Raw genomic sequence first — 15219 nt, forward strand, 5'->3', positions numbered from 1 at the left:
CTCTGGAATCCACACCTACCTCAAGAAAGTGGCCCCAATCAAAATCCCAGGAATGGAGATCAGGAAAGCATCCTTAATATCTATTGTAGAGCAATCCTGCTTCCCATTCGTCTCAGGCTGCTCAGCGATGAAAGTATATCGTGCAGAGAATCACAATATTACCATCTATTGTAGAGTAGAATTCCTGCTCTACAATAGATATCAATACAGAGATCCTGTGTATGATATGCCATCATGGCTGAGCAGCCTGAGAGGAATGGGGAGCAGGATTGTTCTATAATAGATATCAATGCAGAGATCAAGTGTGTGTGATATAAGCCTGACAGAAACACTCATCAGTGTAAAGTGAAGCCAAGCATTGACCCCTCACCCCACTTCCCAAGCAACTCTGTAATGGGAGGCAAACCACCCAGGTCACATTTTAAGATGGGTTGTTAGTGGCCATTAATGACCATTGCTGGAGAACCCCTTCAATAGCTGACAGCCAAACAATCCTTCAGCTATCTCACCCAAGTCCTCCATACATATATGTGTTTTCAACAGGGTCAGAGGAGAAAGCTTCTGCCAGACACCTCTGGGGTGGCTTATCTTCCTGGATAACAAAAGATTTGCACAAACAAATTAAATTCACCTGATCCTTCTCTCTTTCAACATCATTTCTCCATGGAGTCGCAAACTCGGCATTGACATTTTCATAAATGTGCCCCAATAAAGTACCGATTGGGGGGCATTACAGACTGATAACAGCTGCAGTGTTTACATGCTTAGGATAGTGGACATCTTAGGGAAGGAGGCGGGATTTTTTTAAAACTTTAAAGTAATTTGAACGAGCTAATATTCATAATAAAACTGGGGAACTCCTTTAATTATAATACTGTTCAACTTTTGTTTCATTTTGTGTGTGTTTAGGAAATTGGTGGGTGAAATGGACTTTCTAAATGGCAACTGCATAAAAAGCTATTTAGGTATGAGTTCATAATTTAATTGAGAGTATGAATGAAAATCCAGCAAAAAAAAAAAATCGACACGTCCATCCCCTTAACATACTGTGTATTATACAGTACATATTGGCCATCTTCTTTGAGTGGACCACCCCCACAGAAGTCTACTTTCAATCTAATTTCTGGTGGCTGTCTCAAAGAGTTTTTGCTGTATGTAAGACACTTTTCACTGGCAGTTAATGATGGATAGTAGATAGGAGATAGTTCACAACCCATGATAAAATACAGCGCAATTTTTTAAATAATGCACAAGTTCCAAAAATATTGGCTTTTCCATTAGTAATATTTGGGGAAAGCCAACAATCAAAAGGAAAACTGGTAAAAAAACATATTTTGACAGCTTTTTCCGGCGCTTGCTTGGAAGGATTCAGACCCAAGTCATTGGACAGATAAGGGGTTAACGTTTATTTGCAGGGTAGTGACTCCTCACAACCATAGATGCTAAGCGTACCCTACCCTTTTTCAAACCACTCTCTACAAAGTGACACCGCACATGTGGCGCTGCCTCCCTCTTTTCTTGTTAAACATACGTGAAAGCCAACAACACTGAGTTGCTTTCAGTAATGTTTAACAATGTTAAAGAATAATTGTTAAAAGATCACTGATTATTCCCCCCTCACAGAACATTTCTAGGCCCCTGATATCCTTGAATGGTCATTTATCGACTGCCCTCTTAAATGCACACCCCAGACTTTCAAATCTGGAGACTGAGAGGTCCATTTCAAATGCTTTTACTTTATATTTGCGTTCCACCATTTCCGTGTGGTTGTTCATTTGTGTTTGGGGTCATACACATGCTTACCAAGTTCCCACCTTGTGCCGTACATGTAAGATGCAGGTGGTGAGCTGTTCCAGCAAACTACTGTCCATGCATGTTATGGAGATGGTGCAGGCTTATGAGCTGAGCAAAAGGTTTCAGCTATATAATACAACTGACACTCTGCGGAATTAGCTGAGATAGGAGATACCTATGATACTAGCCATATAAACTCATAGGTGACACAGTCAATAGCAGCTATGGCTACCAAGTCATTAGGGGGCAGGGGCTTCCTCGATCAGCCCTTCACCACCCATCCCTGTCATAACTGTGGAGAGCTAAGAGATTGGTATGGCAGCACAGGCCCAACAACTCTCACTGGTTTTCCAGCTTGGTACAGAGACTGGGCCTAATAGGATGCCTGTCAGCGTTACTGTGGTAGGCATAATAACACTCCTATGGGACTTATAAAGTGTAAGTAAAAGTGAAATAAAATATTTAAGATAAAAAAATATATATAATTACCCAAAATAGGTAATGGCACATCCATAATGATCTTCTGAACTATGAAATTACTATGTTTGTAACAATGCTAAAATGACTATATTTTGTTGATCCCAAAAAAAATCTAAATATAAAATCTAAATAAATTTTAAAATTCACCCTGCAAAATACAAGTCCTCACACAGCTCCACCGATAGAAAAATAAAAAAGTTAAGGGTCTCAGAATATAGGGACATTAAAAAAATTATTTTTATTAAAACATTTTTCATCAAAAATTATGTTTTCAAACAGTGTTTTTCTGTAAAAATAGAAAAGCATAACAAACTTATACATATTTGATATCACCGTAAACATGTTAACCCACAAAATAAAGTTAATAAGTCACCTAAATCCACAGCAAAACAAACCCTCAAAGAGCTACATGGATGGAAATATAAAAAAGTTATGGCTCTTGGGAGGCGAGAATGAAATCCTAAATATCCAAATAGACTGCATTTTTAAGAGGTCTTACTACTGCCAAGTTTCAGCGTTCTGGAAGAGGCAGGCAGATTTTGGGTTAAAATCTTCTAATATTTAAGTGAATTAATTATGCCCTGCCCCCCAAATGATCATGCTTGAAGGAATTTTGTCACCAGGATTAACGATATAGCGATATTTATATGTGTCCATTAGTCTCCATGCAGTGTTTAAAATGATCCCACTGTTTATGCTCTGTGTGTGTTAGATTATTATAAAAAACAATCTTAACAATATAACAAAACAATAACAAGTACAGGTGCACTCTGCAGTCTCACTGTAATTTGCCCACTGGCTCCTGGGATCGCCCATACGGCTCAGGTAGGAGAGCGTTAGGTCTCGGGCTACTTGAGAAACCTTGACGTGGTGCCCGGGCTTAGACATAAAAAAAATTATTTTTATTAAAACATTTTTCGGCAAAAATTATGTTTTCAAACAGTGTTTTTCTGTAAAAATAGAAAAGCATAACAAACTTATACATATTTGATATCACCGTAAACATGTTAACCCACAAAATAAAGTTAATAAGTCACCTAAATCCACAGCAAAACAAACCCTCAAAGAGCTACATGGATGGAAATATAAAAAAGTTATGGCTCTTGGGAGGCGAGAATGAAATCCTAAATATCCAAATAGACTGCATTTTTAAGAGGTCTTACTACTGCCAAGTTTCAGCGTTCTGGAAGAGGCAGGCAGATTTTGGGTTAAAATCTTCTAATATTTAAGTGAATTAATTATGCCCTGCCCCCCCAAATGATCATGCTTGAAGGAATTTTGTCACCAGGATTAACGATATAGCGATATTTATATGTGCCCATTAGTCTCCATGCAGTGTTTAAAATTATCCCACTGTTTATGCTCTGTGTGTGTTAGATTATTATAAAAAACAATCTTAACAATATAACAAAACAATAACAAGTACAGGTGCACTCTGCAGTCTCACTGTAATTTGCCCACTGGCTCCTGGGATCGCCCATACGGCTCAGGTAGGAGAGCGTTAGGTCTCGGGCTACTTGAGAAACCTTGACGTGGTGCCCGGGCTTAGACATGTTCTACACCGTAGGACATGTTGACTAATCTCTCAATTTTAAAATCAGTTTGAGGGTTTAGTGAGACTGCAGAGTGCACCTGTCTTTGTTATTGTTTTGTTATATTGTTATATTGATTATGACATACGCACTTGTTACCCTGTGTGAGATGTCCATTGTGGTACTTGTGGTTCGCCGCGGGCATCCTCCACCGTATGCATTTTGCTGGGGATCGCCATTAGCAACGGGCCACAAGTGCAAGATTTGCTCCCCTGTATATATGCACGACTGCATGTGGGTTTGAGCACCTCCTGCTAATGCCACCCTGTCTTTTTAGTTTAAAAAACAATCTTATTGATATATAAATCACCTCTGTCAGGAGCCCAAGGGGTTGTCCCACGATATGTTGGAGCCCAGCCGCGCCCATCGATCCGGAGCCTAGCACGGCCTACCACTTAATTTATTCACTCCACTATCCCTGTCAGTTCTACTCAGTGCGGTAAACTCACGCAGAGGGAGCCGGCGCACGTGCAGTTGACTCGCTGAAGCCAGTGCCAGTAGTCCACATGGGCGCAGACTACAGTGTCCACTGTGCCTGCGCGAGATTACAGCACTGAGAAGAACTGACGTCAGGGATAGTGGAGTGAATAAATTAAGTGGTAGGCGGTGATGGGCTCCGGATGGATGGGCGTGGCTGGGCTCCAACATATCGTGGGACAACCCCTTGGGCTCCTGACAGAGGTGATTTACATATCAATAAGATCGTTTTTTATAAGAATATAACACACACAGAGCATAAAGAGTGAGATCATTTTAAACACTGCATGGAGACTAATGGGCACATATAAATATCGCTATATCGCTAATCCTGGGGACAGAATCCCTTTAACAGGGTTCATTCAAGCAGAAAAGAACAATAATGTTTTGCAGAGGGAGGGACACTTCTGTTGGCTCTTTCTTAGGTCACAATTGAATCTAAGCTTTAAAACAAAACCAGGATCAGGGTGCTTGCTGCACTACAGTCAGAGATAGAGCCTTTACAAACAATGGCTAGAATACCATAGGACTTGTAGACAAAGGTACGACTACAGCACTCATCCAAAAGGCTTCCGTGAATGCACGTTCCAGGATGATTTCTTCCACCCCAGAAATCTGTACAGGTCCTCAATGTTTAGTTTGAGACAGCACACCAAATGATCTTCAAAAAATGTATATTTTTATTGATTTTTCAACATCAGTGGTACATGTTATAGCAATGTTTTGGGTCCAAATTTGGTACCCTTCATCAAGCTGTGTAATGCAGATGTCCAGTTTCCCTGGGTGCGTGAATACCATAGGAGACTTGGGGACATGTCACCCTCTCGCTAAAACTTTACAGGACAGGGCCCGGATAACCACAGAAGTAGCCAGGGATCCTGGGAGCTGGAATTGAGTGGCAGGGAGCAAATGAGTGTGTTTTTTTCAACCAGTACAGCAGGCTGGACCTGAAATTTAATAAAGTCTACAAATTTGGAAAGCCATTTTACTATTTCTAACTCAGAGTAAACCCTGTAAAGAAAAAAAATCTTTATATATAAATTAAAGTTATTTAATACATTAAATGTACCCTAAAATGGTTCCAATGAAAACTCCTGCAAAAATGTAAAGTTTCATATAGCTACCTTGAAAAATAAAAATAAATAAAAGTAATGACCAATATAACACACTGGAGGGGTAAAAATGTTATGGTCCCTAAGGCTAAAATTAGTTATCTGGGCAGTACCAGGGGCCATTAGGCGAATCGGACATTACGCTTCTGTCATTCGCCCACTGGCCCCTGGTACTGCCCATATGGCACAGGTAGGTTAGCGTAAGGACCCGTGCCACCTGAGATACCTTGACAGGGCGCGCGGGCTCCGGTATGTCCTTCATATAAGGATATATGGGCTAAAGTCAAATTTTTAACATGAGTGTGAGGGTTTAGTCAGATTTTGTTGAGTGCATCCACCACAGTAGTGCACCTATTCTTCTAAATGTTTAATTGATATAGTCAACTACATCCACACATTTTTTGATCTGGTGTAGGATGTCTATGTGGCACTTTTGGTCTGCTGCGGGCATCCTCCATTGTACGCATTTCATGCTGGGGATCGCCCTTAGTAAGAGACCACAAGTGCAAGATTTGCTCCCACGGTTATAAACTGCATATGGGGTTGAGCATTTCCTGCTTTTTGAGACCACGTTATATTATGTCATTTGTATATGTATGTCTGGAGGTGTAAAAAATTTGAATGTGCCTGATTTTTATCTATAGGCAGCATTCGGTGAACCTGTTAGGCCTGCATCATATCAGTCAGCTCTGGGTGGGGCTCATAGCCTTCTCCCTCCTCCCATTGCATGTGTGGTTTCACAATGGAGGCAACTGTGAGCTGTCGGACCTTACGCTTCTGTAATTCGCCCACTGGCCCCTGGTACTGCCCATATGGCACAGGTAGGTTAGCGTTAGGTCCCGTGCCACCTGTTATACCTTGACGTGGTGAGCGAGCTCCGGTATGTCCTTCATATAAGGATATATTGGCTAAAGTCTCATTTTTAACATCAGTGTGTGGGTTTAGTCAGATTTTGTTGATTGCATCCACCACAGTAGTGCACCTATATTTCTAACTGTTTATTTAAAGATCAACACATGATGGAAAATTGGTTATTACACCAAAAGTTTCAAATGAAAATAAATCGTCAAAAAACATGGACGGCAGGCAGGACGCAAAAATAATAAAATTGGAAAATTGCAGATATCCTGCCTGCAGCAACAGAGTTTAAAGGAGGTATCCAATCCCTATAATGACCCCTCCCCCAATGCCCAGGCCCCTTTTATACATTATACTTACCTACTCCCCGTCACCCACGTCGTCCTGGATCCCTGCATCTCCCTGACGCTCCGATCAAAACATCCGGTGACTAAGGGGAACAGCCAATAGCAGGCTGTGATAGGGACGTTAAGGACGTGGTCATACCTAATATGTATGTTTTTTCTTTTTTTTTATTATAACATTAGGGGAAAAGGGCATTTCTTTTTTTTACGCAAAGCTTTATTTTTTTATTTTAAAAACCCTTTTTGTTTTTTTACTTTTTTACTTTATTTTTGTCCCACTCTGGGACTTAAATTGTTTTTTAGCATCTGATGCCCTCCTAAATGCATTACAATACATCTGTATTGTAATGCATTGCCTGTTAGTGTAATACACTAACAGTTGCCTAGGAGACCCAGCCAGGTGCTGGATCTCTTAGGCTTCTGTAGGCTTCTTTAGAAGGCATGGCACAGCTCAAGTGCCCGCCCGATTAGCATGACATAGTAGTACGTTAAATTGCTGGAAGTCACTTCTCGCTATGATGTACTATTACGTCTAATGTTGGGAAGGGGTTAAAATGCATTTTCACCAACATAAATATAGGCCAAATCAAAGATATATCGAAGTTGCTTAAAACAAAGTAAAACGGACCAATAATGAATTAATAGACCCTGATTTTAACCACTTTCTTACCGCTGCAAGAGTATATATGTTGTGGCAGTAAGTCCATATGGCGACAAATAATATCAAATACATGTAGGTTGGCTCAGAAGTGAAATACTGTTTTGTATATTTGCAATTACCGTAGATAGGCTCATTGCTAAAATAAAAAAATTGGCCTGGTAAGGAAAGGAGGTAAACACTCTGGTAATGAAGCGGATAAGAAGCAATGTAGTTTATTAAATCTGTTGTATTTACCTGAATACACTTTTCTTTAGAAAAGCATAAAACAATACACATGACAGACTTAAAAAGATTTGCCCAATCTCTTCACATGTAAAAGCACTTGACCATTTCCAATTAACAGTAGAAAGGGATTTACAAAAAACTATATTATGTAACCAGAAATCACAAATCAGGTTTAAATATAACCTATGCACAAAGGAAAGCCCCCTCTTCAACCCATCATATCTGGCATAGCGAAACTTGAAAAATTTTGCAAATGGAAGGATGATCAATTACAACCTTAACAAGGACCCATGGTTACATCAAGAACAGTAAAGAAATGCTGTACATAGAATTTTTAACCACTATATTTTAGATACTTCAACATCTTTGGTGACATGATGTCTGCTCACTTTACTCCTGCTGCCCACATGAACATGATCTTGCCATCACTGCAACATCTATATAAATATACCCGTTATACGTTGACTGATGTCATAAACTAACTACTAACTCACAATTACTTTTCCTTTGATTATGGGTTTGCCCTTCGAACCAGGGGGGACACCAATCGGTGTGAAATTCTCACCATCTCTTGCCAACTAATTTATGTCATGGTGGGAAGAAAAGTTTATATATTCTGCTCATACCCCTTTAAAGACAAGATAGGCTTGTACAGGCGCTACATTGATGACATACTCATCATCTGGTGGGTGGATGTGGCATCCATGCCAGCATTCATCGATTACATCAACAATAATAACTGCAATCTACAATTATAGACAAAAATTCAAACAACCAAATCTCCTTCTTTGATTTGAATTTGAGAGGTTATAGTGTCTGTGGCATCATTCACACTTCACAATACAGAAAAGAAATTGCAGGGAAAACAGTATTACATGCATTCAGCAGTCATCCAGCTCATACCAATAAATCCATAACAGTGGGTGAGATCACACAAGGGAAATGGGCATGCTCTGAGGGCTAAACATCTGTCTCTCAAATGAAGGCAGCCTGTGATGGGTTGAGATCAAAGGGATCTAAAAAAGGCAAAGAACTTTGTTGCTAAGAAATCTAGACCTGTCACATGATAATAAGAAGGAAAAAGGAAATATCTAAAAGGTGAGAGCCAACATAATTTTTTTCCATGGTTTACATTAAGGAATATTCACAAATAACAAAATACCATACAAAAAATCTGTAAAAGGTACCTAAAAGAGGCAAAGATTTGGGAAACATTGTTTTCCCTTGAAGCATGATAAATCTAAAAACAAATGGTTGTATTTTATGGGTTTCATGAAATGTGGACAGAATAATGTCACATGTGTCAATTTGCCAGTAAAAGGAAAAGCTCCACATCTAGCAATGATGTTTTAATATGGATCCACCACTATATCATCTACAAAAATAAATATGTTGTCGACATATTTGAATGCATGGTCTCTAATTTTAAAAAAGTGTAGTACAAAACACCTCATTAAAACCTCAACCAAAATACAAGCTGACATGTCTGGTGCCGCAAAACGCTTGCACCAAATGGCAATTTCCGATTTTTTTTAAAATCATTTATAGCATTGAATTGGTTTAAAAACCCATTAAGCCCCTTTCACACGGGCGAGTATTCCGCGCGGATGGGTGAAAATCGCAGCATGCTCTATTTTGTGCGTTTTTCACGTAACGCAGGCCTCATAGAAATGAATGGGGTTGCATGAAAATCGCAAGCATCCGCAAGCAAGTGCGGATGCGGTGCGATTTTCACGCACGGTTGTTAGGAGACGATTGGGATGGAGACGCGATCATTATTATTTTCCCTTATAACATGGTTATAAGGGAAAATAATAGCATTCTAAATACAGAATGCATAGTAAAATAGCGCTGGAGGGGTTAAAAAAATAAAATAATAATTTAACTCGCCTTAATCCACTTGATCGCACAGCCCGGCTTCTCTTCTATCTTCATCTTAGCTGTGTGGAGGAACAGGATCTGTGGTGACGTCACTCCGGTCATCACATGATCCATCACCATGGTAAAAGATCATGTGATGGATCATGTGATGACCGGAGTGACATCACCACAGGTCCTGTTCCTCCACACAGCTAAGATGAAGACAGAAGGTGATGCCGGCTGCGCAATCAAATGGATTAAGGTGAGTTAAATTATTTTAAAAAATTTAACCCCTCCAGCGCTTTTTTAACCCCTCCATCTACAGAACACTGATCCCACTGAACACTGATCCAAGTTTGGGTACCAAACATGCGCGATTTTTCTCACGCGAGTGCAAAACGCATTACAATGTTTTGCACTCGCGTGGAAAAATCGTGCGTGTTCCCGCAACGCACCTGCATATTTTCCCGCAACGCCCGTGTAAGGCCACTTTCACACGAGTGTGTTGGATTAGGTCCAGATGCGTTCAGTGAAACTCGCACCATTTTGCAAGCGAGTTCAGTCAGTTTTGTCTGCGATTGCGTTCAGTTGTTCAGTTTTTTCCGCACGAGTGCAATCAGTTTTGATGCGTTTTTCACGTGTGTGATAAAAAAGTGAATGTTTACAAACAACATCTCTTAGCAACCATCAGTGAAAAACGCATCGCACCCGCACTTGCTTCCGGATGCAATGCGTTTTTCACTGAAGCCCCATTCACTTATATGGGGCCAGGGCTGCGTGAAAAACGCTGAATATAGAACATGCTGCATTTTTCACACAATGCAGAACTGATGTGTGAAAATGGGTCAGGATTCAGTGCGGGTGCTATACGTTCACGTCGCGCATTGCACCTGCGCAGAAAACTTGTTCGTGTGAAAGGGGCCTTAGAGGTGGAGTCGGAGACTACTACTTTGACAGGCCTTTTAGATTTTTTTGTTAAATGCCAGTTCTCCAAAAGGCCTGAATTTTAAATCTGATTTACTATACCTCTATTGAAATTTCTAATATTATTTACATTCGATTATTGATTATGTATTAACAAGATAGGTATTTCAGAACAACGTGTTTCATATTGAATTCCCAACTCACATGATTGTTTTCTTTCCTCATCTTGAAATATCTTGACAACTTATCATAACATTGCTTTAACAATTGGCGTTCAATAATGTTTTTGTGATTTGTTGCCATAGACTTTGTAATTCATAGCTATAGTTTAAGGTTACTGTATTATACTGTATTGGGCATATTTATTAAGACCGGCGTTTTAGACGCCGGTCTTAATAACCCCTAAACCTGGCGGATTCTCCGGCACTTCTAAATGTAAGACAGCTTCCTTGCTGGCATACATTTAGTCCATTTACTACACCTAAAACAGTAGTAGAAAATGATAAATGAGACAGGCCTGCAGGCCCATTCCTTTCTCTGCCCACGTTACCCCTCCTGCTTTAGACTTAGCGTGCGTGGGGAGAAGTCGCAGATTGCGGCGCAGAGATTGCGCCAGAAATAGGCCTGATTTAGGCCTCTTTCACACTTGCGTTGTCCGGATCCGGCGTGTACTACACTTGCCGGAATTACACGCCGGATCTGGAAAAGCGCAAGTGAACTGAAAGCATTTGAAGACGGATCCGTTTTCAAAATGCGTTCAGTGTTACTATGGCAGCCAGGACGCTATTAAAGTCCTGGTTGCCATAGTAGGAGCGGGGAGCGGGGGAGCGGTATACTTACCGTCCGTGCGGCTCCCGGGGCACTCCAGAGTGACGTCAGAGCGCCCGATGCGCATGGATGACGTGCCATGCGATCACGTCATCCATGCGGATGGGGCGCCCTGACGTCACTCTGGAGCGCCCCGGGAGCCGCACGGATGGTAAGTATACTGCTCCCCACTACACTTTACCATGGCTGCCAGGACTTTAGCGTCCCGGTAGCCATGGTAACCATTCAGAAAAAGCTAAACGTCGGATCCAGCAATGCGCCGAAACGACGTTTAGCTTAAGGCCGGATCCGGATCAATGCCTTTCAATGGGCATTAATTCCGGATCCGGCCTTGCGGCAAGTGTTCAAGATTTTTGGCCGAAGCAAAAAGCGCAGCATGCTGCGGTATTTTCTCCGGCCAAAAAATGTTCCGGTCCGGAACTGAAGACTTCCTGATGCATCCTGAACGGATTTCTCTCCATTCAGAATGCATTAGGATAAAACTGATCAGGATTCTTCCGGCATAGAGCCCCGACCACGGAACTCTATGCCGGAAGAAAAGAACGCAGGTGTGAAAGAGCCCTTATATATATCTGTTTGATAAATGACCCCTATTTGCCTATACTACTTGCCTTCATTTTAGAATTGCAGTAATTCTATTATTCCTAACTTCAGTGTCATTTTGATTGATCAACAATATAAGTTGTTGATTGTCCCAAAAGGTATTCCTATTACACACAGGTGAATATCAAGTGATTGTGCATGCACTGAAATCCACCTGCTCCATCAGATGTCTCCTGCTTTTAAACTTTTTTACTTTCATTTTTTTCTAAACTATGATTAAGGCCCCATGCACACGGCCGTGTTTCACAGCCGTGTGCGGGCCGTGGAACCGCGGCCTGGATCCCTCCTGAGAGCAGGAGCGCACGGCGTCACTGGTTGCTATGACGCCTTGCGCTCCCTGCTGCCGCCGCAATACAGTAATACACTGGTATGATCTATACCAGTGTATTACTGTACTGTGCCGGCAGCAGGGAGCGCACGGCGTCATAGCAACCAGTGACGCCGTGCGCTCCTGCTCTCAGGAGGGATCCAGGCCGCGGTTCCACGGCCCACACACGGCTGTGAAACACGGCCGTGTGCATGGGGCCTAAGCATGATACGCGTGAACAGAGTTAGCAGGGAGCACCTTGGAGTTTAAAGGGGTTATCCGATGATTAATGTAAAAACGGAAAATCAGATATCATATAGTACATGACAATATCTTTCTAACAAACAGAACCAGCTGTACCACACATGGAACCAGAGATCTCCCCATTCATTGTTGCTTACAATTCCAGCTGGCAGTGTAGCATGGGGGCATGTCCTTTCTAGTGCAGCTGGTGGCAGTTAAAGGATTGAACTGAGCCTGTGCTTCCATCTAAGTGAGCAGGACAGAGAATTTAGTAAAATAATAAACAGCAGGTGGCTGTTTTCCTGAATAACTCAGTTGCCATACTAAATATTTAATTATATACAATTACAAAAGTATTCACATCCAGGTGCTGGTTTGAAAAATGTAGAATATTTTTCATAGAACAACCTTTTTAACCGCCTCCGGACCGCCTAACGCAGATGTGCGGTCCGGAGGCGGCAGCGCTGCGCACAACGACGCATATACGGGTCATCTCGCGAGGCGCGAGATGACGCGCTATGCGGCCCGCGCATGCGCAGTTCGGGCCGGCATTTCGAAGAGGACCATTTCGTCATCAGCTTGCCAGCCAATGATCGTGGCTGGCAAGCTGATGATTTTCAAAAAATCCAATCACAGAGCCAGATAACAGATCATATTTGTAAATATGATCTGTTATATGGCTGCCTGCTCCTCTGCTGGTTCTTTTCGTCGGTTGGATCCAGCAGAGGAGTAGGCTACACAGTGAGTACACCAAACAGCACACTTTAGCCCCAGATCACCCCCGTGAACCCCAATTAACCCTTTGATCACCCCTTTGTCAATCACTAGTGAAAGGAAAAAAGTGATCAGTGTAAACTGTCACATTTTTTTTTCACTGGTATTGACCGTTAGGTTTTAGGTATAGTTTAGGCCCCTTGGTTAGGTAGTTAGCGATCAGTTAGCGCCCAGCCCACCGCACCGCAGTCCGTTATTCGCTAATTAGCGTATCGCTAATCAGCATTTGTACTTTTATAGTATCTGGAAGTGATCAAAACTGATCACGGTCAGATCTATAATTGTATTAGTGTCACTTTAGTTCGCCCTCCACCCAAAACGCAGTGTTTGCCCGATCAGGCCTGATCGGTCGCCCACACGTGCGTTCACCCACGCCCGCCCCACCGCAGTGACAAAAAAAAAAATTTTTTTTTATCACTGCACAATCACTTTACACGCACTGCGGCGATAAAAAAATCAGTTTTGATATTTTTTATCAACCGCAGCGGCCTCCGGTACTTCGCTAGCCTCCCCTTTGTAAGACAGGCTTGCTTTTTTTTTCTTGGGTAGTCTCAGGGAATGCCCCTAAATTTAGTTGCCCAAAATGTCAAACAGGGGGTATTCCTCTGAAGAGGCCTACAGGCTTCTGACCCAGTCGGATGAGGAGTGGGAACCCTCATCTGATGAATCCAGCGGGTCAGAATACGAACCTGTAGAAAGCAGTGGCTCTCTGACCCAAAGTTCGGACGAGGAGGCTGAGGTCCCTGATACCACCAGGCGTACCCGGCCCCGTGTCGCTAGATCACAGGTTGCGCAGGATCCGCTTCAAGAGCAGCAGAGTGGGGCTGGTGCTGTCGGATTACGTGGTGAGGCATACACCAGCAGCCCAGCCCTCCCTGGACCTAGTACCAGCACTGCCGTACAACCTGGTGAAGTAGCGAGCACCAGAAGGGCAGTTGAAGCTGGTACGGTGGCACGTGCAGTAGTGACCCCGTCGCAGCCACCGCAAAGACGTGCCCGTAGAGCCCCTAGAATCCCAGAGGTGCTGGCAAACCCTGATTGGCAGTCCCCAACTTCAGCCGCACCTGTAGTTTTCCCTTTCACTGCCCAGTCTGGAGTTCGGGTTGAGACAGCTCAGATCGGTTCGGCCCTGGGATTTTTTGAGCTGTTCTTGACTGCAGAGCTCTTAGACATAGTTGTGGCCGAAACAAACAGGTATGCCACACAATTTATCACCGCTAACCCGGGAAGCTTTTATGCCCAGCCTTTCCGGTGGAAACCAGTCCAAGTTTCCGAAATTAAAACTTTTCTGGGCCTCCTCCTCAACATGGGCCTGACAAAAAAAGCATGAATTGCGGTCATATTGGTCCACGAACCCAATTCATCACATGCCCATGTTCTCTGCTGCTATGTCCAGGGCACGTTTTGAGGCCATCCTGCATTTCCTGCACTTTAGTGACAACACCGCCTCCCGTCCCAGAGGCCACCCTGCTTTTGACCGGCTCCACAAAATTCGGCCCCTCATAGACCATTTCAACCAGAAATGTGCAGATTTGTATACCCCAGAGCAAAACATCTGCGTAGACGAGTCCCTGATACAATTTACCGGGCGCCTTGGCTTCAAACAATACATCCCAAGCAAGCGCGCCCGGTATGGGGTCAAATTGTATAAGCTCTGTGAAAGGGCCACAGGCTATACCCACAAATTTCAGATCTATGAGGGAAAAGATCAGACCCTGGAGCCGGTCGGTTGCCCTGACTACCTGGGGAGCAGTGGGAAGACAGTTTGGGACTTGGTGTCACCCTTATTCGGCAAGGGGTACCATCTTTATATGGACAATTTTTACACAAGTGTGGCCCTCTTTAGGCATTTGTTTCTAGAACAGATTGGCGCCTGTGGTACCGCGCGGGCTTCCCCCAACGGCTTGTTACCACCCGTCTTGCAAGGGGGCAGAGGGCCGCACTGTGTAACGAAGAACTGCTCGCGGTGAAATGGAGAGACAAGCGTGACGTTTACATGCTCTCCTCCATTCACGCAGACACGACAATACAAATTGAGCGAGCAACCCGTGTCATTGAAAAGCCCCTCTCAGTCCATGACTATAACCTTCACATGGGAGGGGTGGACTTCAATGACCAGATGTTGTCTCCGTATTTA

Source organism: Bufo gargarizans, chromosome 4 (genome assembly GCF_014858855.1).
Source record: "Bufo gargarizans isolate SCDJY-AF-19 chromosome 4, ASM1485885v1, whole genome shotgun sequence".
NCBI classification, from domain to species: domain Eukaryota; kingdom Metazoa; phylum Chordata; class Amphibia; order Anura; family Bufonidae; genus Bufo; species Bufo gargarizans.